The sequence below is a fragment of the Ceratotherium simum genome, chromosome 10, assembly GCF_057802395.1.
Source record: "Ceratotherium simum simum isolate JZ-2026a chromosome 10, ASM5780239v1, whole genome shotgun sequence".
Lineage (NCBI taxonomy): Eukaryota > Metazoa > Chordata > Mammalia > Perissodactyla > Rhinocerotidae > Ceratotherium > Ceratotherium simum.
The window spans coordinates 31,887,955-31,911,959 of record NC_141909.1 but is presented as its reverse complement, the minus strand read 5'-3'; the positions used below and the strand labels follow the sequence as shown (position 1 = coordinate 31,911,959).

The following is a 24,005-nucleotide window of genomic DNA, read 5'->3' as shown; positions in this document are numbered from 1 at the left end:
GTCACTGTCCCCAAAATTTGTCTCCATCTTTAGGAACTCAGTTGGGTCTCAAAGAAAATAATCAAGGGAGCCAGCCCTGTGGCCAAGTGGTTAAAGTTCCACACACTCCACTTCGGCAGCCTCAGTTTGTGGGTTCAGATCCCAGGCGCGGACCCACTCCAGTCATCAGCCATGTCGTGGTGGCGACCCACATACAAAATAGAGGAAGATTGGCACAGATGTTAACTCAGGGCTAATCTTCCTCAAGCAAAAAAAAAAAAAAAAGGAAGATGGGCAACAGATGTTAGCTCAGGGTGAATCTTCCTCACCAAAAAAAAAAAAAAAAAAATCAAGTCATGGAAGTTTATCCTTAGCATCCAGTATACCCGCTACACACTCCCTCCGTCCTCCAGAGGAGTGCCATTCCAGACATCTGGGGCTCAACCTTTTCACCAACCTCTCCCAGCCTCTTCCCCACAATTCTTTTATCTCTGTTTATTTTCCCAAATCTCTGACCTGCCTCAGGTAACAAGGGAGAGAGAAGAGAGCAGGAAGGGGGTGTGTTCTGAATATGTTGCCCCACTCTTTGGACAGATTTGTGTTTTATTGAGGCGTTTTAGAGAAAGATTTATCCCAAAGAAGTTATTACAACAGTGACAATTTTAGGCATCCAGCATAAGTTACTGAGAGTAATGTTGATGATGGAGGGAGACATCTTTTGAACAAGAGAGCTTTTCTGCACCTCACAAAACACTACAGATCTCATTGTTAGCGTCTCAGTTGCACAGGGTCAGGTATGACTTCTCCAACATCCCCCAGCCTTGCTAGGGGCTCCTTCTCCGTGCTCTAATAGCATCCTTCATGTCCCAATCAGAGCACATGCTATCTATACCACATATTTCTATTTGTATGTTGGTCTCCTCCAGGTCAAAGTAATTTGGCCAAGAGAAACAACCAGCAGATAATGGAGATGGGATTTGAACCTGGGCCTCTCTGATATCAGAGCCTATGGGCTTTTGATTTTTATGTTGTGGCTTCTTATCTGAAAATGTATACAAAATTGTGTCAAACTATCTGGAATCATTACTCCTGAAATCACGAATCCTATTACTTTGTGATTTAGTGTCCTATTAGGTGAATTATTACTATCATTTCTTTGGTTTGCTTAGGTCTAATATTTGTTAAATGAAATCTATTTAAACAATACCTATCAATCTGCTTCTCACAGTATATATACTCTGAAGTTTGTAAAGTCATGAAGATTAAAGAGAAATATATACCACATAAAAATAATATCCCTGAGCACAAAGGCCTAATAAGATGTCCCTCGCATGTACACCCCCCCAACAACAATAATTTGGCATCTCTCCATGGAGAAAAGTGCCCTCAGGGGAGCTTTTGGATCCAGGTAGGAGACTGTGAAACCACAGTGCAGTCCAAGACCCAGGAGAGACGTTTTGAGAAGACAGACTTGCAACCAGGCAGCTGACTTGCCAACTGTGGTCCTAGCTACAAAAATGGAAACTCCATAACCCTGAAGATCTGGCTACAGTCCCATTTGGCTTTGGGTCTGTCACCAGCACTATATGTCAAGGGAACCAGGAGGAGTCACACCCAACCATGCATTGGGTAGTAGACATATAGACCTCAGTCCTGTGGACCATGCAGAGGCCCATGAACTGGCTCTAGCCCCTCTTGGCCATTATTGCTGGTTCACAAACTGGCCTCCATACACAGAGGGCAAGGAGAGTTGAAAGAAAGAGGCAGACCACTCCAGATTGGCAGATGGCAGGTTTAATAAGCAAGAGAATTTGCCTATGAGGCTGGTCTTGGGCGGCCACAAGATGAGTAGATCTCCACACCAACCCACCAGAACCTTAAAAGTTCATATAGATGCCTTACCTGGATTCAGTCATGTATTAAGTGCAGATGGTCTCAACAACACTTTACTCTCTCAAGGCTACAACCTTGAAACAGCACCTAGTGTGGGAATGGTGGGCAGAATGTACATTCCAAGGACAGGGGTCAGGAACGAGGAGCCTCTGATTTCCCAGGTCCAGTTTGTGGGTCAACTGTGGGTCATGCCCTTCAACGACCTCCGCCAACAATTATCAAAAAGCCAATAGAGGGCCGACCCCATGGCCTAGTGATTAAGTTCCATGCACTCCAGTTTGGGGGCCCAGGTTCAGTTCCTGGGCACAGGCCTACACCACTTGTTGGCAGCCATGCTTTGGTGGTGACCCACATATGAAATAGAGGAGGATTGGCACAGATGTTAGCTCTGGGAAAATCTTCCTCAAGCAAAAAGTAAAAAAAGAGGAAGATTGGTAATAGATGTTAGCTCAGGACTAATCTTCCTCAGCAAAAAAAAAGGACAATAGATAACAAGTGTTGGCGAGGATGTGGACAAAAGGGAACCCTAGTGCACAGCTGGTGGGAATGTAGATTGGTGCAGCCACTATGGAAAACAGTATGGAGTTTCCTTAAAAAATTAAAAATAGAACTACCATATGATCCAGCATTCCTACTTCTTGGATTATATTCGGTGTATATATTTCAAAGAAATGAAACCAGAATCTTAAAGAGATATCTGCACTCCCATGTTCATTGTAGCACTATGCGCGATGACAAAGATATGGAAACAACCTAAGTGTCCTTTGACAGATGAATGGATAAAGAAAATGAAATATTATTCAGCCATAAAAAAGAAGGAAATCTTACAATTTGCAACAACATGGATGGACCCTGAGGGAATTATGCTAAGTGAAATGTCAGACACAGAAAGACAAATACAATACGATCTCACTTATATGTGGAATCTAAAAACTAAAAAAAAAAAAAAAAAAGCCAAACTCTCATAGAAAGAGAGAGTAAAATGGTGGTTGCCAGGTGCTAAGAGATGGGGAAAATGGAGAAATGTTGGTCAAAGAGTGCAAACTTTCAGTTTTAAGATGAATAAGTTCTGGGGATCTAATATTCAGCATGTTAACTATAGTTAACAATACTGCATTACATACTTAAAAGTTGCTGAGAGAGTGGATCTTAAATGTTCTTACCACACACAAAAATATTATATAAGGTGATAGATGTGTTAACTAACCTTATTGTGGTAATTATATTGCAATATATATGTGTATCAAATCATCATATTGTACACTTTAAAGTATATAATGTTATATGTCAATTATATCTCAATAAAGCTGAAAAAATTAATTTTAAAAATATCCCCCATACAGTCTTGGCATGCAGTAGGAGCTCAATGAATGTGGAGACATTTCCAGAGGAGAGGCAGCAGGTGGTACCCAAAAGAGCACTGAGCTCTTCCATTAACTTAGATAAGTCACTTTTCTTCTGAGTCTCAGCTCCTCTTCTGTAAAATGATGGGATTGGTCTCATTACTTGGAAATCCTAGTGTTGAATAATTTGCTGCTGGCCCTGCAACTCCAAATCAAGCACATTTATATTGTTTTTCTGCAGAAAGGAACATATTTCTTTGGAATACTCCAATTGCAGAATTACAGCAAAAGAGAAATATTCTATTTACTCAATCTATCAGTTTACGTAAAAATAGAAGAGCCTCAGAAAACCGTAAAACTCAATAAAGTATTTTAAATGCGTAAGTGAAAATAATGTGCATATGTAAAAACCCTGAAAGCAAAGAATAAACTTCCTTTGATATCTGGCAGCCCCAGAAAGGGATGATAGATTGTTCATTTGCTTGTTTGGAATTCCATTTATATTCTATTCAGTGCTGTACGATTTAAAGCATCATGAAAATGTTGTAGCTCTTAGGGAAGAAAAAGGAGAAAAGAGATAATAAAGTTAATTCTTGGATTAAACGAAAAAAATTAAGGAAGATGAAACAAATCTCAAAATACAATGAAATCAGATACCTTCCAAGAAATAAAGGAAGTTATCATGCAGGTAAATGCAAGTTTAATAAAAAGAAAGATAAATTTATAGTAGATATGCCACATTGCTGAAGCATATAACTAAACAAATACCAGAGCTTCACTCTACAGATTTAAATACGTAATTGCTTCATAGTCCTACTAACTCAATTCAAACCTATAATTGTTTAAGCCCCTATTATAAGCAAAGTTTTGCAAACTCTCCAATAAGTTCAGAAAAAAAAAATTGCTACACTCAGCTGTGGCTAGGAGAACAATTAGAAGACATTCAATAGCATTTCTCAAGTTATAAGAAAATATTCAGCTATGGTTTATTCTAATTTAGACCAGCATCCACTTAAACCCAAATCTTGCACAGTCCTTCGTTTGAGTATTAAAATCAATTTTTATTAAAAGCTTCAAAAAGCGTTCATTTGAGTTTTCTTAAGTAGCAGTACCAGGTGGTCCCATAGGCTTAACAAGGATTTGATTATAAGGGCAAGGGAAGAATAATTTCAACGGAAATATCTTTATTCTGGACATCTATCTTGCTAACTTGTCTCAACGTGCTACCTCTCAGCTAAAGTTTCATCTTTATCCCTAACAGAAACCAAGCTGAAATAGCAGGGCTTATTAACATCAACTGGACAAAATTCCCAAATTGGAATTTTACTTTGGCCCCATTTTCCCTGACTGTGTCCTATGTGAGTGAAGTTACAGAGACTATGTCCAGAGATGACCCTGTAAATAAACAGGCAGGCTACATGGAAAGAGTTCCAGATGAGTTGTTATGCCATGGAGTCAAGTTTTTAAGATAATTTTAAAGGGAGAGGGGCTATAAAAGGAAAGAAGAAGGGATTCATTTGCAGCTGATGTTTCAGAAAGGAGAGCTAACGCTCAAATATGACATATGTTTAATAAGTCTCTGTCTTGCCAAAGTGACTAGTTAACCCAGGAGGTAATCCTTTCTGAATTAGGCTAGAAAAACATTTGACCAGCTGTTATCACTTAAATAAATTTGGATTTAAAAAATATGAGGAGGAAAACACTGCTAGCCCAGTGACCTTCCATTCTCCCCTATCGTCTCTATTCCTGTGTATATTTCTCTTTTTTGCTATGATCCCCAATTGCTACATAAGGAAGTGAAACCTCCTTTGTTCTGCTGAGTGTTTTTATGAGTTTAGGTTATGCAAGTTTTTTGGGGGGTGGGGGTTACTTTGAAGAAAGCAGGAAAATAATCTTGAACTCTGGTTGATGTGAGATAAAAGAGAGGCAGAAAAATTGAGGACTATATGAGTGAAAGCTCCAAAAATTAACAGAAATCATGAGGCAAGCTTTAGACTCTCAAAACTATGATTTTAGCAAGAGTCTTAGAAAACAAGCCAGCCCTGGTGGTCTAGTGGTTAAGATTTGGCTCTCACCCCCGCAGTTGGGGTTCCTTTCCCAGTCAGGGAGCCACACCACCCATCTGTCAGTTGTCATATTGTGGCGGCTGCATGTTGCTGTGATGCTGAAAGCTATGCCACCGGTATTTCAAATACCAGCAGGGTCAACCATGGCAGACAGGTTTCAGCGAAGCTTCCAGGCTCAGATAGACTAGGAAGAAGGATCTGGCCACCTACTTCTGAAAAACTTAGCCATGAAAAGCCTGTGAATAGTAGTGGAGCATTGTCTGATAGAGTGTTGGATGGTGAGATGATGGTGCAAAAAGACTGGGCAGGGTTATACTCTGCTGTACGTGGGGTCGCTAGGAGTCAGAAGCGACTTGACAGCACTAACAACAACTTAGAAAACAATATTTAGATATCAGGAGCAAAAGAGACTTTATTTCATATCTGGGTTACATATGAAAATAAGCAATGGAACGTATAGGAATCTGAATATAGAGATTGAAATTGCTGATACTGAACAAGGTCAATTAGAGTTAATTATGGGAAAAGTTAATTATTGAGTCTTTGGTCTAGAAATCTCTAAAGTCATTTAGCCCATTCCCCTGATTGCAACCTGGATGCATTCAAACCATCACAAGCAAACAGCATTCCTTCACTTCCTTCTTATCAGAAGAATCCACTGCCTTCCTCCAGCAACAGCTCCCGTTCTCACAGTTCAGGGAAATATTTTCCAAAGATCTACATAACTGAGTGACTCTCTAGTGCTTACAGATCTACCTACCATTTAAAATCAATAGAACTTATCAGATTTAATAAATTAATCCATTTTCCTAAAAAAAAATTTAATAATTTAGCAATAAGATTAATAATGGAAGGTATTGCTGAAACTACAGCTAATGTTTCCTAGAAGGAATCAGAAATTATATCAAGACTTTCAAATACCTTGTATCTTTACCTAAAGTATGATTTCAAATTTGGTTTCTCCTAGAATGAAGAAATATTTTATGAAAATATACTGGCTGAAAAGTAACATGTCAGAGTTGTTTGCATTTAATTGGGGTAGAATCACTGTCAATTAAAATGGGTCCACCATGCCTTACTAGACCAAAACAGCCAAGAGGTTAACACAAGCAATTCAGCACATCATTAAAATTTAGTGATGCTCAGGGTTGGAAGTGGCCTTAACTAATGAGGAGACAAGGCAAGGATGGGTGATTATAATGCATTTCAAACAATAAAACTTTAGCCATCATAGTTAGTTCACTCTTTTTTAATCTTTAATGTATATTTTCTCTGGTGAAGTGACTGAAATGAAGGCAAATTTAAAAAAGAAGAGAAAGGAACTAGATAATCAATGAATTCAATACACATATGTTGAATAATGCAACATTTCCCATAATAGAAATTGCCCACTTTTGGGTTTTAAAAATGCTCATTTTCTTTTTTTTAAATCAAAAGTAAAGACATATGTGCTAACAGAAACAGTATACTCTTCTTAGCCCCCCAATTTTTCTCTTTCATTCACCAAAACTGAATGTACAATTGTGTACAAATAGCCTTCATAAAAAATATATATTATACCACATTTAAATAGTGATCTCCTTTAATAATTAGCTGGAAAGAAACATTTTTATTCTTATATTTTTATTCACACATTACTGGGAAGTGTCATACACTGATTGAATACTAACAAATATTTTTATGTCAGTATTTTTCTTCCTGTGGACTCGTGCAGACCACACACCACAGAATAAATTTATTGCCTACAAAAAGCCTCTGCAGCAACTGTCCATGCAGATGACCTCATTAACTTTGGTTATATTCAAAGCATTGATCAAAACCAAAACAATCTTGGAATGAGAGAGAGTTCAAGGTAAAAATGGGGAAAAAAAAAAAGAACAATTAGCCTACTTTTCAAATGACTCCAAACAGGTAAATGTTGGTAGAAAGCCACATCTTTATCTATCCGCATTTAGATTCTAGCCTTTATTTTTTTATCCTGGTCCATTCATGGAGGAATCCTCCCAACTAAGCCCACGGAGGGAGCAAGACCCACACAGGCGGGTCCGGTGGGGTCAATGGTGTATCAGTCACAAATGCAGGCCAGAAGAAAACTTAGTACTGTTCCATTTAATTCATTTAGAAAGTTATTCTTAGATTACAATAACATAATTTAATAAAATTAAATTTATTTTTGACAGAAAGTGTTTGGTCTCAGATGTCTTAAACGATTTAATTATGGTAGATTTTGTTGATGCTGATGCTGTTATCTTACCCTAAACTGCATATGTTAGGTTGATCCAATTCCAATTGATTGTGCTCTTCTCTCCTGAAAAAGCCCTATTTGGAAGCTGGTTATTCTGTCTGCTTCTGCGGAATGGTTTCTGATTTTCTTTTTTGTTTGTTTTGGTTGGATTGAATTTTGGCTTTGTTCACATCTGTTTTTGACTTACTTTATAATCTTTGGTTTTTTTGGTATGTTAATAGTTTCAAGTCTTTGAAACAAACCTAGCTTGTGAGAAATCCTATGAAATAGCTACAAAAAGTCAAGAAGAGGAAATTAAGCACCAAACTGCCTTTTTTTATTTTGTAGGAAAATGAGGTTACTTGCATATGCAAATGCCCTCTAAGACTGACCCAGACAGAGATTAATTGCTTTGTCCACAGGTGTATCACTGTCAAGGAAAGATTCAAACTCAGATTTTTCATTTTGCCTTAGTTCAGCAGATCATTATAATCAACAAACATTTCCTAAATACTAAAATACTAGACATTAGAATACATAGGAGATACATCCTTTACCTTAAAAAGTATACCCTCTAGTTAAGAAGACAGAACATCAAGGAAAACAATAGACACAGAGTGCATGAGATAATGAAAAGGCCTGGGGTCAGTGTCAGAAGAATGGTGTTAAGTACAATCACTTTACCTTTCTATCCCTAAGTACATCTGTGAAATAAAGATATTTATACTTGCTCTGCCTTCCTACACAGGCACATTAAGCATCAGATCAAAAGAATGTGAAATGCTCAGGCAAATTAAATTGGAATTATTTAATTTAAAAATTGATAATGAAGACTCAATATTTTACTAACTATCCTATTTTAAATGTGACACGTGCCAAAATTCTATATTGAACTTCTTTATTCTGCAAAAAATTAGGATTTTGAAAATCACTCTAAGGGTTAGCAAGGAAGACCTATTTCTTGGTGCTTTTCCTTCAGTGATATCAATATGACACATTTCCCAAAGATACAGATAACTTTTTTTTTACTCTTAACACCAGACTCTGAAGAAGTTCTTATGTCATTGAGGTTGTTTATACAATCTTGAAACATGCACTTCTTCCCTCAGAGAAAGCAGACCCCGTCTTCATACCCAGAAGGCGTACTTAGTTAGTTCTAAGGGGAATCGCACTTCCTTTTTTAGTGGTTGGTTCAGTAACAGGCTTGTGACTCAACTCAGACCAAAGGAAAGTATAAACATGTCTTCTTGGGAGCTTCTGGGAAAAGTATCCCCGCTTAAGAGATCTGCAAGATGGAATAGTTTCCCTGTTCTACTGGATGTTTTCATGTCCAGAAACTACAGTGGCCATTTTGTCATCTATGCATGAAGCCACCACTAAGAATTGCAGATCACAGATGGAAAGAACATGAATATCAAACATCATTGAGCTATGGACTCAACCAGCCGTTAAGGGCAGTAACCAGGCTCCTACCACTGGTCTTCCTGTTATATGAGAAAGTAAATTTCCTTAGTGTTTAAGCCAGTTTGAGTCAGGATTTCTGTTACTTTTAGATGAAAGCATTGTAACTGATATAACATACATGTCATAATAACATTTATTTAGTTCTTATTATGGACAAGACCTCATGCTAAACACTTCATACATTATCTCATTTTATACTCAAAACGTTATCATTTAGAGATGAAGAAACCAAGTCTCAAATAATTAAGTGAATTGTCCAAGACCACTCAGAGCCAGGTTTGGGACACAGGCAGTCTGCCTCCAGGGACTTTTTTTAAACAAAACATTACCTTCTCGAGTATTTTAACAATCACTACTAGAACCAAGCAAAAAGATATGTTTCTTTAAAAATGTACTTGATGAATTAAACATATAATAGGTAGAATATTACAGTTTTCCAATTTTCTGTCCACTTCACAAGTATGACTAGCCAAAAGTTTGCTTAGAGATTCTACTTCTCTCAGACTCTTGGGAGTTTCCCCAAAAGATGAGAGAAATAGTAAAACTAATTTTGTAGAGAAGCCAGTGGAATGTGTAATTTTTAATGAGTAAGCTTTTTAATGTAGTTGAATTTTTAATGTAGTTAACATTAATTTACAATTATTAAAATAGAAGTATAAACCCTGCTATAATAGCACAGAGAATCTGAAGCCTCTAACCAGAAAGCAAGAGTCTTATACCTGTTTTGTTGTAAAGGACATAGAAATGGTCAAACAATATACGATTTTTTTCCTCTTGAAGGGGCTGCTGATCTGACTCAACTGCGTTGAGGATCAAACATTTGGGTGGGATTAGGATCAGATTCTCTAGGCTTAAAGGAGAAAAGTAGAGGCTGTGAATACTCAGAGCCAGGGGGAACAACTGGACCAAAAACTACTGGGAGAAAATGAGATTCAAAGACCCAGAGACAGAAGCCAAGTGTCAAATCCAAGGGAAAAAGGCAGGAATCAATGCGAGGGCCAAAAATCCAAGTGATCTTGAAATCAAGATTCTAGTTGATCAGAACCAACCCAGCAGAATGTGAGCTTCCAGGAGAACTGTCTTCACTACTTCTGGGTATTCATGCTCCCCTGAAAGGGCCAGCAGGTATACGATGGCTGGGAAGATGACAGTGGCTTCGAAGACTAAGGCTGGGCAAACTGCCAAGGATCTCAAAATAAAAAGCAAGTTTTAAGCACTAAAACATGAATAACTACAATGGCATGAAGCAAAAGTATTTGTTGCAGTGGTGAAAATCTGAAAGCAGAATCTTTCTCTTGATGCAGCAAAGGATGTCTAGTAAGAAACAGCACGAGAAGACACAGGTGTCATGGTAATTATAAAGGTCAACAATTCTCAAGCACACTTGAGGATGTTAAAGTTCTAATAATGTTCAATTGGTGAGAAAGAGTAGAGGTCAAATGTCTTACATAATCCTTCCACCAAAAGACACCAAGATGAACTGAAATTCAAATCTGGATGTAGGACAGCCATCTGGAAAATAATGCTGCAAAACTACTACATAGCAAGTAAGTCAATCTATGAAGATTAAATGAACTGTGGCCTGCGGGAGACTATGCTATGTACTGCAGGCCACACCAATCTATGCATGTGAATGACTGTCGATACCCAAACTTGAAATAATTTCAGTGATGGGAATAAACATTAAATATTTACCAGCTGGTGAGCTGCTGGATCAATGGGCTTATCTCCCTCCTTTGAGTATATCCACTAATAAATGAATAGACTTGGGCTTCCACCAGCAAGAACAGTTTGCCTGAAAATTGGAAATCAATGATACACTATGGTTACATCAACAGGTTAAGCGATAAACGGAGGCTGCTGTCATTTTTTAAAAACTACTCTAATACCAAGAAAAAAAACAAGGTAAAGGAAAATTTTTCTTATGTTTGCTTTATTTACTTTCGAATTTATAAAATAAATTCTTACGGAAGTCTCAGGCTGTGTGCACTTTTTAAAAGAACATATTGTCCCAAACTAGCAATGTCTCCTAATACTAAATCCAGTTCCTGTCAATCTGTCCCTAAAAATACTTTAGGTTCAGATTTTCAGTTGGTGTCTATGCTAAGAAAAAGTATGATGACTAAACTTCTTGAGGAGGAATTGGGAGATGGAGTTACAATAAACAGTGTCATGGGAACCTGTAAAAGGAAGAAAAATGTGTGTGCTTTCCTTTTAATCTCTATTTTATTCTATTAAATCTCATGCCTTATAAAATACGCTGAACCAAAAAAGTTCCCAAGTCATGATTTATCATGGAAAATTCTGGTGTTAATGTTGTCTCTCAGAAATAGTAATCTCAGTCTCTAAGAGTAGATTTAACTAAAGTCTAGTAAGCTTGTTTAAGGAAATGGTTGATAGTAAGATAGCCACTAATATACTGAGTTTCTCCATTTACACATTCCTTCAACAGACCCAATTATACACCCACACCAGCATGATAAGAACATCTTCATGGCCTTCATTCTCTTCATCCCAAATCAAGTGGCTATGTGACAAAAGCTGATCTAAGACATGCCTGATACAATGCCTTGGCACGTGAGCCAGAAGCTTCATCCCTGACTAGTACATTCTTCCTAACCTGAATCAAAGAGCTGGTCGCAATCAACTCTAAGGATGAGACAACAGTGACAGATGATACCAGGGGACACATTGGTGGAGTCAGAAAATATGTCTCCTCTTTGAGAAGAGAATTGGCACTAATTAAAGAAAAAGATATGTTACCATTTGGTACAAGCCAGGAGCCCTACAAAGTAGAAAACCATTTCAGGGGCCTAAAAATACTTTGTTTCTTCAGCTGCTATTTTGAAAATTGCTTTTCACTGTATGATAAAATTCAGTAGGATTCGGAATATTTGAGAGGAACAAAAAGCGTTGTCAGCTCTTTTCTTTATCATAAAGTCTATTCTTCACCATTTTGCATTTTATATCTCTGTATTTTCTTATTTGCAAGATAAAAAACCACTAAAAGTTAGATTATTTTTCTATAGAATATATCTTTTTTGTGAAAATTCCAAAGCCTATTAAGCATTGTTTGTAAAATGATATGGAAACATACATATGTCAACAGCAGGAGTGAGTTAGTTCAAAATGCTCCTGTTATTAATCACTCAAGTTGTAAACAGATAGATTAGCTTGATTTGGTTTTCTTTTCTTTTCCTTTCTTTGTTCTCTCAATCTATAGATTCTGTGAACTCTCTGGGGAAAGATCGCAGTCAGGGTGTGTGTTTCCTGTAGCTTCTGTATCAAGCCATATTAAAAATGTAGACACCAATATGCCACCTCTTATAAAAATGGTAATTTCATTCACTAAACATTCAACATTCATTTATTGAGCCTCTACTATATGCTACTAATGCTGGGATAGGAGATGAAGAGACAAGACAGTAATCCAGCAGCAAAGCATCTGATCCCAAGTGTTTTTCAATTAAATGCAGTTCAAATGTAAAAATATGCATGCAAAAAGATGGAGGGAGAGAATATTTCAGTTCCCAAAATTCCTCTTGGTGCAAGCAATGTACATTTTTGGAAAACAAAATACTCTGAAGAGTCATTTCAGTGAGATTTGAGAAACCAGAGGGCAAACTCAAGTAAAAGATTTTCATTAAAATGTTTTCTAAAGATCAGAGGCCAATTAAATGTGGCCTTGTGTTCTAAGGTCCTGTGACGGATGAGCAAGCATGCGGGGGTAGGATAGTGAGAGAACCGGATGGCTCTTCGTAACACAGGGCAAAGGAGCTTGAAGGCCTCTGGGAAAATGCAAAAGGAGAAAGAGGATCCAGAGAAAGGGAGGGAGGCAAGAAAAAAAAAAAAAAAAACACCAGCAGAACCTTGATAGAGGCGAGGCCAAGAAAGACGTCCAGTGAACATATATATCTAGTACGATATGTTTTTCAAATGCTGTATGTTATGTAACATAGAACTCTCACTTCTACTCAGTTCCTCCCCTCCCCCGCCTCCCCCAGGCCTCCTTCCCCATATCCTCCCCAAAAAAGTACACACACAAAAATCTTCCATGTTTATTGGATTTCTTGACAAAACCATTGAATGTACAATGTTCTAAATCTGCGTTGGTGCAGCCCTGAAACATAATCAGGGCATGGCTGAAGGGATAGCTGACATTATGTTGGTTACATACACAAAATATATAAGCAGGGCAGACCCAGGTTTTCTGAGGCCTAAAGTAATACAATTTCAGGGATTCTTTTTTAAGAAAAAATTCTACAAAAATACAAAGTTAGCTACAGGGTCTTGGAAGGAGTCCATATAAGTGAGGGGTACTAAAACTAAAGCTTCATTTTCTTCAAAGTAAATCCACCTTTGCCTATAAGTCAGCCAAATTGTGGGGACTTTTCCTAAAAGAAATATGTATATTGTTCCAGACTGTTCTTCACAAAAGACAAGAACCTCAGAACTCTGGATAGAGTGGACGGAGGATGGGAATATATAAAAATAAAGTTGTTTGTAAAGTCAGTGTTTATCATTAATTATCTAAATCATTTCCTATATACCCACCATTGACACATTCTTTTAATTAAATGCATTTCTGATATAGAAACCATCTGATTATGTGACTATAATCAGACAGGAAGAGTTTATGTCGTTACACTTAAATACATGGTAATTCCCAGTGTCAAGGTAAGTATATATAGAATGTTGATTGCACTGGTTTCTAGTTACTCTTATTAAGATTTGCAGATAATTTGCATGAATTATAGTGCATGTTATTCTTATAATTATGGGTGGAAAATAAGCACATAGTAGATTGGGCTTGTTTTATTAAATTCTTCTAACAATGAGGGATGTATGTCTGAGAAAGAAGGAGATGTCATTGTTGTCAGCTTGCTTTGGCCACCCAACTTTCCTAATCTATGCCTTTCCTTCAGCTCAGTGCCTTTCCTACCAGAATTTTCCACTGAGAATCCATATAAAAACATCAGAAGAAGAACATAAAAAGCATGATAAAGAAGCAGATTTTTAATCTGCATATTGTCTTTTTACCTGCATTCATGTTGCTTTGTGTTAGATGACAAGGCTCAAGGGGCAGCAGGAAATAAAACTCCTTTTTGTGGTTCTGCTTTGCCACAGTACAGGGGATGCTGGCCCAGTCGCCCTTACCCCTTCTCTTGGCAACAACGTCAACTTTTCCTTTGAAGGACCATATCCCTCCCCATTTTTCTAGTCCCACGGGGTTATCTCAAGGGTGCTGAAAGAAGGCCATGTGACCCAGGCCAGACCAATTGGACTTTCTTCCCTGGGAGGCTGCATCTATTTATAACAGCATGAAAAACAGATGGAAGCCATTGGAGCTGAGTTTTTCCAAGGGCACTGTCCGGAGAAGACACTGTCAGCGAATTCCTGACCGTTCATTGCAGCTGTTCCAGCTCCTGTCCTTCCAGAGGTTTGGTGATTCAGCAATTCCTTGGAATCTGTGAGCTATCTAGCATCCTTCCTACAAAGTCTTTATATGCTTAAGTCAGAAAGAGTTGGTCTCTGCTGCTAGCAACCAATGTGCCCCACCATGGGGAGAGAGGTGTTGACCTCTATGTAGAGGATAGTCTATCACTAAGTTAATGGAGTCTCACTTTCTGATTTTTCACTCTCTATAATCTTGGAGCTACATCCGAAGTAAATCTGAAAATAGTTGTAAAATCAAAAATCCCCTCCCTCTCAAAAAGAAACCTTCCATCCAAAATTTTAAAACATTTAGTTCCTTTCGTATTTCACTAAATCTGCCATTTCATGTTTAAAAATACAAGCAAGATGGAATATGAGAATAGTGGTGTTTCATATGGAAATTCCAAAAAGGAAATTAGTACTTTTCAAATGCTTCTAAGGCTAGATGAATTTTGGGGTTAAAAAATTCTCTCTTGTGGTTTGAGACCTCCATGAGATTTTTCTTTAAATCCTCTTTAAGATCTAATTTGCAAGTTTACATTCACTCTTGGGGGACTTTTAGGTAAAAAATGATTAATAGGGGCCGGCCCCATGGCTTAGCGGTCAAGTGCGCACACTCCGCTGCTCCGGCCCGGGTTCGGATCCCAGGCGCGCACAGACACACCGTTTCTCCGGCCATGCTGAGGCCGCGTCCCGCATACAGCAACTAGAAGGATGTGCAGCTATGACATACAACTATCTACTGGGGCTTTGGGGGGAAAATAAATAAATAAATAAAATCTAAAAAAAAAAAAAGATTAATAAATTTTTTAATTAGTTAAAAATATTTTGGGCAGATTTGCATTTGTGTGTATGTTTGTATAACTCAAAAGAGATTAATTTTGACAAATTGAAATTATAAAGCCAGTTACCTCTAATAGCAGTCTAACTGCTTTATCTACTTAAACAACAAAAACAAGTAGATATAGAGAATTTTCCAAGCGCAGCAATTTCCTAATGTTTTCACTACCAGCCTAAGAGGTTACTATAAGACACTCAAATATGCACAGAGGACGTGGGCCCTCTGTGGAATTACTCAGAAGAGATTCCCACTTACTATCTTCCAATATTAGTTCATGCTGGCCCTTTCTCTCCCTTGACCAAGACAGGACTTAAATTCAGCAGCTGCAGAGCTATCTGCTCTAAGGACTTCAGTATAAGTTTTCCAGAGTTGGACCAAATGTATTTCTAGGCTTGTATATGAAAGTACTTTTAAGACAGCAAAGTAAATCTATGTCCAATGTAGTATTATGTTAAATATTCATAAATTGTTAATAATCACAAAATAATCTTTGACTTTTTCTGCCTGTACTTCTGGATCATTCAAATTAAAACAAGTTCTGTCAAAAAGTAGTCTATCTGATCATTTAGAGATTACTTGCTAACCATACCTCAAGCCAGGATGTGGGAGCAGAAAGCGTATGGTTTCAGCAACACCTATAAACCTCTAGATAACATTTGCTGATACTGAGATTAGGGAGATAGTGTGCACTATGGTGTCAAAGAGAAATGCAAATGATAAAAATCTTGGTGACAGCCATATTTTGGGCCCTCTTTAAAAATCCAAGTTGAAGTAGAATATTAATTGCTTTCATTAAAATAGCAATGTGAGTTATGGGGTAGGGAGATGACTTCAGAAAACGTGATTTTGTTGCTCATGTGACAGAGATGGTACACAGGGCCGTGTTTCCACATGTCCCAGCTCTGGGAAAGAATATCAAGTCGTTTCTCTTCAGTCACACCAAACAAAGGCCTTAGGGTTTTCTCTCCCATGTCCCACATCCCCTGTTTGTCAAGGGCCTAAATTTCTGTGTTTGTTTGTATTCTGTAGATGAGGTTGGAGTGACATTGGAACTTGTAAGTGTTCTGGGTCACTCCAAAGAGGAGATCCATACTGAGGGGTTCAGACAGAGCTGAGCAGGCATCGCTTTTGCCTATTACATCAGCTCTTGATGGAGGTCCTCACAGGTATCTACTAGAAGGATAGCTGTTGTGGCTCCTCTCCTGTTGCAGGCTTCAGTCACACGGATGGAGATGGGCAGGCATTGACTGGGCCACCATTCCCTCAATAGTGTTCACGTGGCAGAAGCTGGCAGATTCTCAAGGATCCTCTGCTCTTCTTAATGTGATTCCTTCCAAACCCATTCCTCTCATTGCATGGCTCACAGACCTCCCCAAGTGTCACAATCCATGCATATTCCTATAACACCACACTCCAACGCTGACCACTCTAATCCTAGTCTGCTGAGCCTTTTCATTCATTTTCTTCCCTGTAAATTGTGTGTGTGTGCGCACGTGCACGCACCCGCACGCGGCACTCTGCTGCATTTCTCCCAAAGTAAACTTTGCGTTCCTATAAATGACATTTGCTGGCATCTTACTGCACCCCACACAACCTGCCCATCCCAGAATGTGGGAACCAAGTTAACATCTGGAATCTGTTTCTTCAGAGTACTAGGCTAGCCAAAATCATGTAGGTTGGGCCTAAATCCTGGTGAAGTGCTCATACTTTTCCACTAGAGAATCACTACTTGTTTTCTCAGGACACTCCCCTTTCTCCCAGCATCACTGACCTCATCCACTCCACCCAAACAAGATTGCTTGGTCCAGATGTAGGCCTGGCTTCCCCTGACAGTGGACAAACTTTGGGTAGTTCTTGCTCAATAAGGATGAGCAGTTTTCTTGCCTAAAGGCAGAGAAAAGTATTGGGTGAAATACCAGCCCAATCTCTTGCCAATCCTTCCTCCTCCCCAGAGTTACTGAGGCTCTGAGGTGTGATCACCTAGTCTTAAAGGTAGTTTTTGGCTCTACTTTCTGGATCCTCTCTCACTTTTCCCCGGATCTCCCAAGGCTGCTTTAACATCTCAATTTCTACCTTTAAAATCTCTTCTTTGCCTAATTAGGGGTCAATCGCTCCCTTCAAAGTGAAGACCCTCCTAATATGTCCCAGCCCTCCATACTTCTCATCTAAGATCATACAGCATTCCCTCTCCAAGAAGAGATTCAATACTTTCAGTACCTCAGTATCTGAAGTTGGGATCTTTCCATTCCCACCCCTTTCTGTGATAACACCTTCAATCATGGGCTTATGACAGTCTCTGTTCCAAAATCAGCAGGGACTTCTGAGAATCGACTTCCTTGCTGTGCACCGTTTTTCTCATGGGGTCACAACTCTGATTTCAAGCTGACTTGTTCCAATTCTCATCTAGAATTATATTAGTTTGTGGAGCAGGTGTGCCTTATACAGGATTCTTCAGAATTCCAGACAAGTGTCCACGTGGAAGAGACATGAATTTCAACAATCACAAAAGGTGAGTATTCTTCGGTAGTGCTTTCTTTATATTTTCATAACTAAACATATCTTATACACTCTTTCTTTTCTACTGACGCTAAAGACTTAATCATTCCAAGTATGACTATTAAAGAATGTTAAAATAGAATGTTTTAGTCTGAGTTGTGGCTGAAGCCCCCAAAATAATAGAGGCCAACCATTCCCACATTTCAGTTCCTATGGTGGAGGTAGCAAAAAAAAAAAAAGAAAAAGCATTTACACGACCATTGGCCCCAACCGACTACTGAGTATAAAGGGAGGAGTGTGGAATCTTTGTTGTCACCTCTAGTCAAGTGAGAAGAGCTTCAAAAAGACCAATCACAAAGCTTCCCGTGCACAGATGGGATTAAAAGGGTTCTAACACAACTAAATTGTGTTCTTCTCTCACAACTTTCTTTGCATGACTGTTCAGCATGAGGAGGCTTATTTGTTCCCACTACTTTAGATGAACTCTAGGGTAGGCCCCGTAGGTTATCTGGCCCCATAGGTTATTATCTCAGATAATGTCCTCAGTCATGTCAGTGCTGCCTAAAACAGACTTGTTTTAGTAATTAATGTGTGCTCCAATGTAATAACTGAAAGCCCGAATTTCATTCAGAGTTAAAACTTCTACTTCCCCTAGCTCAAGCCCGTGGTGGGTGGGAATCCAGCAGTGGAAAAGGAGGCAGAAGGCAGATTCTTCCTCTTTTATTCTGTCAGCATCTCCAGGAACATACTCAATTTACTGGCTACAGCCTCTGACCCCTGAGGGCTTGCGGCATAGAGAGAGAAAGGAGTTAAAGACAGGAAAAAATTTTGCCCAATTGGCTCCAATCTGGAATTGGTTTCCACAGAGATTGGCAAGTATTTAAAACGGATTCTTTCTTCCGTGGATGTTTCTTCATAGGCTCTTTGGCAACATGTTCTATGCCAATCCTACTTTTGTTTTCTCTCAGATCCATCCCTCACTCCACCTGCTCTGTGTTTCAGCTGAGCTGGCTTCTTTGGGTTTGACAAATTGGAGGCGCTGAATGGGGAAGAGAAAGTGGGAGGGAAGAGAGAAGCCAGGGTACTTCTCTCAATCTCACTTCGCCTCCAGGGGCCTCTCCAGCAGTGGCTGTGCTTCCTCGGAAGATCGGGTCCTCCTGAAAAGCCCCACCTGATTTCCAGCTTCTTTCCAGCGGCCCTAGCCCCTGGGCTCCAGTAACACCACCTCTCACTTTGTCCTCCAACCTCAGAAGGCAGTGGCTTCCTGCTCTTACCGATCTCTGGATTACCTCTTCATCCTCTGTCTGGTTCTCAGCTCCTCTGTCACCTGTATAAACAATTTCCTGCAATAAATTTCCTCCACTAAAATACTTGAAGCTGTTACTGTTTTCCTAGTTAGACTCTGACAATACACCCCAACATACATACCCACTGCCTCCCCCATTACTGGGACCTCACTTACAATGCTCTGACCTGGGAGTGTCCTCCGGGTAGCCACTTGCAGCTTTTCCCTCCATCCCTGGTCACTGGGGACACTTGAGCATCTTTCAGTTGAGGCCTTCTTTCCCTTCCAATGCCATCTTGGATGGAATCTAAGATGAACCAACTGCACATGTCCTAGATCTGATCCTCAGGAAAAACACAATAGAAACTGTCAGTGGAAGTCTAATTACTTCCTGTCTTAGCCTGGGTTCCCCCAAAAGCAGACTCTGAGACAGACTTCTGTATGAGCACTTAATATGGGAATGTGATTCCAAGGAATAGGAGTGAGGGATGAGGGAATGAAACAGGGATGCTGTATTAGTTTTCTATTGCTACTGTATCATATTACCACAAACTTAGTGTCTTAACACAACGTAGATTTATTATTTTGTATTTCTGAGGTCAGAAGTCTAAAATGGGTCATATGGGTTAAAATCAAGGTGTTGGCAGGGCTGGTTTCTTCTGGACCTCTGAAAGTAGAATCCATTCCCTTGTACTTTTTAGATTCTAGAGGCTGCTAGTATTCTTTGACTTATGACCCCTTTCTCACATCACTCCAACCTCTTGCTCATACCTTCTACTATCTCTAACTCTATTGCCTCCTTCTTATTAAGACTCTTGTGATCACATTTGGATCATGCAGATAACCCAGGATGATCTACTCACATCAAAATCCTTAACTTAATCACATCTGAAAAGTCCCTTCTGCCATTAAAGATAACATATTTACAGATTCCGGGATAAGAACATGGCCATCTTTGGGGTGTCATTACACCCACAGATGCACTGGCCACTGCTATGGGCAATTCATTCCTGCAGAACCTTCTACGTAGTCTTATGAAATCCATCTCAGAACCAGCCACCTAGGGGAAGAAACGGAGACAAAGTTATCTGGCAACACCCATCTCCTATTGATCAGTGTTGTCCCCAGAGTGTTATCTCTCCCATAAGTCCAAGAGCCATATGCATTAGTGCCCAGTGGGGTCCTATATCCCATGCCACAGCCTCAGAGAAACCCCAGCACAGGAAGCAACAGGTTCAAGGTAAGGTACAGTCAATTTTTACTTCCCAAAATTGGTTGAGGCCTGCATAGCTGGAATAAGAAGTGAAGCCTAGAGAATTTGAAGAGATACATAATGGGTGTCCAATTCACTTCCCCACTCTAATCCAAAGACACAGGCAGCTTTAGCCAGTTTGTTTCTCTTTCGCAGGCATGAGTCAGGTGTTACTCTGCTCTTTCTCCCTTAGAACCTGTGGGGGATCAGAATTGGCCACCCCAAAATGTATCTCTTTGGCTTGATTATTTTCAAGAACAGAAGACTCTGAAGCAAACTTTGACCTTCCCCCTAACTGCCTAAAAGAATTTAAGATAGCAGGCCTGTTCCAGGAAGGAGCTGATACCATAAGATAACTATAGCATAATGTAAACTAGGTGTGGTAGACAGGGGGATCCTTGCTACAGCCGTTTTTATCAAAGTTCTCCCATGGGTCTTGTTGTCCATAGATGGCCCGGCAAACACTTGTTTACCAAATATTTGCTTTTCAATCTCCACGTGAATTGCCTTCCTCTCCTTCAAAGTCCCAAACCACTACCCCCAACATCTTCTTTTGTCTTCAGCTGAAGATGGTATTAAGGTGGTGGCTTCAGCCATTTGGGTGAGTTACTTGGTTTTCCTAGGTTTCTCCCATGTATACATGTTATCAAACTTTGATTTTCTCCTGTTATTCTGTCTCAAGTCAGTTTAAATCTTAGACCAGCCAGAAGGACCTAGGGGATAGAGGAATTGTCTTCCTCCCCTACAAACCCTTCTCAAAGGGCTTCAGGTAAAGAGGAAGCATCCCCATGGTCACAACTCATGGGAGTGGGGGGAGGAGAGTGCAAACTTTTCAAAAGCCTAAAAAGGAAGAATCAGAATATATCTCTAGTGACTACTGCAAGGAACTATAGCTCCCAAAGATTGGACTAAAGCACCAAGAAAGGCAGCTAAAGAAATTATTCTCCCCCTAGATAGAGACAATGCTTACAGAGACTTCAAACTCTTCTCAGAGAGCACTAGAGAGAGAGATACCAGAGAGGGAGCAACTGAGCCCCGACCTGGAGTATTTCTAAAATGCTGCCGGAGTGACACAATCAGGAGGTGCAAGAGATAAGCTATTCAGGTCATTCACATCCTCAAGGACAACCACTCTTTCATGAACAAGCATCTGGACTTGTTGAGAACCTTAGGGCTGACTTCACTCTTCTACCATTTACCAGAAATGGGAGAAAAGTATCTGTTTGTGTCTGGAGACTGGAAGTAGAGCGAAGAGCACCACCTTCACACTGATAATCCAGATTGTGAACTAAGACAACACTGTCTCAATTATCAGATAGACAAAGATTAAAAGGAGAAAAACACAGTTTTGGGGAGGTGATGAAAAAATGGGCATTCTGACAACTGCTTGGAAAGTATGAGTTAATAGTTTTTGCAAGGCAGTCTGGCCTTATCTGTTAACATGTAACAGGTGCAGGCTCTTTGTCTCAGAATTCAAGTTCCAGAAAAAGAATATCTTACAGAAATGCATAAACAAATGAGCAAATAAGTATATTAAAACGTATTTATTACAACATTGCTTTGATTTGGAAACCATCTGAGAGGTGGTTTTAGAAAAGAAGAATGAGTTAGTTCTGTATGTACTGACATGGAAGGGCTCACGATATGCAAAGAGAAACAAGCAAGTTCAAGATAGTGAGTGTGTTATGATCCAGTTTATATTTAAAAAAATAATACTTGCATGTGTGAAAGCTTATGAATGACTTGACTATAATGTCATATCCTTGATGTGCTGCGGAGCAGACTTTGCATTATATTGTCCCTATCACAGCCAACGTCAGGTTCTCAAAAGAGAAGCTGTAGCACCAGAGCTGCTTCCTTTGTGCGGCTTCCTCCTTTGTTTATCATAATAGCCAGTAAAATGGGTGATTAAGATGATACGAATGAACATGAGCTCTGTGTTAATGAGAGTGCCCGATATTGCTAGGAAAAGAAAATCCATTGTCTTGAACAAAAGCTGTATACGATCAAATGCTAGATATGCCCAGTGATGTTTAGGTTTTGTCGCTATTTTTCTAACTATAAAAGTTACTGAAATCCATATAGGTAAAAATTAATTTTGCTCAAAAATTCTAAGCTCTCTAGTTCCAACCTCTTTTTCTATTAAAATAATTTATGTGATTTTTTTAAAAGCAAGATGATATTCTTGAAGAAGGCAATTATGAAGCTATAGCAGAATAAGTTCATATATGTTCATAAAAACCTAAAGAGTCTGAAGACTTCAGGCTAAACATGGCAGATAGAACACGGATGTTACTCTCTTGCAAAACCCCACTAAAATAAGACTGGAGGAATAAAACCCAGATATAGACCCACAAGGACCAAAAGAATGTAAGAGGATACAATAGTGAAAAAGAGGCCTCAACACATTTTTGGAAGATGGAAAAGTGTTAAAGAACAGAGAAGGCTGAACAAGAAGTGCCCCATTTGTGGTGGGAAGGGGGGTGAGGCTAACATGGAGCAAGTCACTTCATTCCACAAAACTCAGACAGACTCAGGCACTGGGGGCACCATTTCCTCAGAAAGTCAGGCAGGGGACTGCAGACAGGAGTGTCTGAAAGCCTGTAATAAGGAGGTTGACATCTAGACCCCCCTCCTCATCTGACACATCCAGGCAATTGCGATGGAGCAGAGCTCAGAAATATGTTGCCGCTCCGATCCACAAGATATTGAAACTCCTGCTGCAAGGAAGTTAATGGTAAGATATTCTCTGGAGGGAGAACGGCAAAACGCTTGGGCCTGCCACTTGCATCTTTGTAATCCTGGGAAAACTACCATCCCAGGAGGAGGTAGGAGCAATCCAAGAGAGTGGAAAGGGCCGAGGAAAAGCTTGAGATCTTCTAAGGGAGAAGACCAGAGCACTCTCCAGGGGAATGAGAATTTAGCTCCAAGACTGAGAAAGTAAAGCTGTTTAATGGGCATTATACTAGATGATATATTGTCCCTTTGCAACTGGTTTTGCCCCAAAGTAGCAAGCATTCCACAGTTTTGAAAGCACTAATAAAAAAAAAAAAAAGACCATTTTCTACCCTGGGAGAGGAAAAGAAAAGAAGTTTTTAATCTAAGATGGCTGAAGACATCAAATTTAAATTCCAGACTTGTAACCTACTGCAGTCAGCACAAAACCCCGCCAACACAGACAGCTTATTTGGGAAATACCCAAAGCAGCAAAATCCTAGAGCAAGTGTGCGTACATTGCTTGTCCTTGGAATTAGATAGAAAGAAATCTGGGGACATACAGTAGACCCCCTTTGTCTGCAGGGGATTACATTCCAAGACCCCCAGTAGATGCCCGAAAACGTGGGTAGTACTCAACCCTATATATACTATGTTTTTTCCTACATACATATTTGAGGTGCGACAGCAAACCTAGCATGAATTTCCTTCTCCTTCTTTACAATTTCACAGATAGAGGATTCGTTCTTACCATAGATCTTAGCAACCTCAGCAAACAATTTTTTTTCTTTCCTTAAGTCTAAAACTTTCACCTTTTCAGTTAAATGAAGCACTTTACAGCTTTCTCTTTGGCATATCTGAATTGCCAGTATCACTACTCTCAAGCTTCAGGGCCATTATTAGGTAAAATAAGGGTTACTTGAACACAAGCACTGTGATATTGAGACAGTTGATCTGATAACCTAGCCGGCTATTAAGTGACTAACGGGCAGGTAGCATACACTGTGGATA

The 24,005-nt window shown here is 39.4% G+C and overlaps 1 long non-coding RNA gene across 2 annotated transcripts in view; it reads right to left on the bottom strand.

The window, feature by feature from the left end:
- Window positions 1–13,010: 13,010 nt before the first annotated feature.
- Window positions 13,011–24,005, bottom strand: part of LOC147916091 (uncharacterized) — a 37,263-nt gene continuing 26,268 nt past the window's right edge. Inside the window, exons 2-4 of one of the 2 annotated variants that reach the window (XR_015553396.1) lie at window positions 19,891–20,087; window positions 19,205–19,365; window positions 13,011–19,069 (exon numbers count right to left, since the gene is read on the bottom strand). This is a non-coding gene — a long non-coding RNA (uncharacterized LOC147916091). Of the gene's footprint in view, window positions 19,070–19,204; window positions 20,088–24,005 lie in introns of both variants that reach the window. The other variant, XR_015553395.1, reaches the window with a different exon arrangement.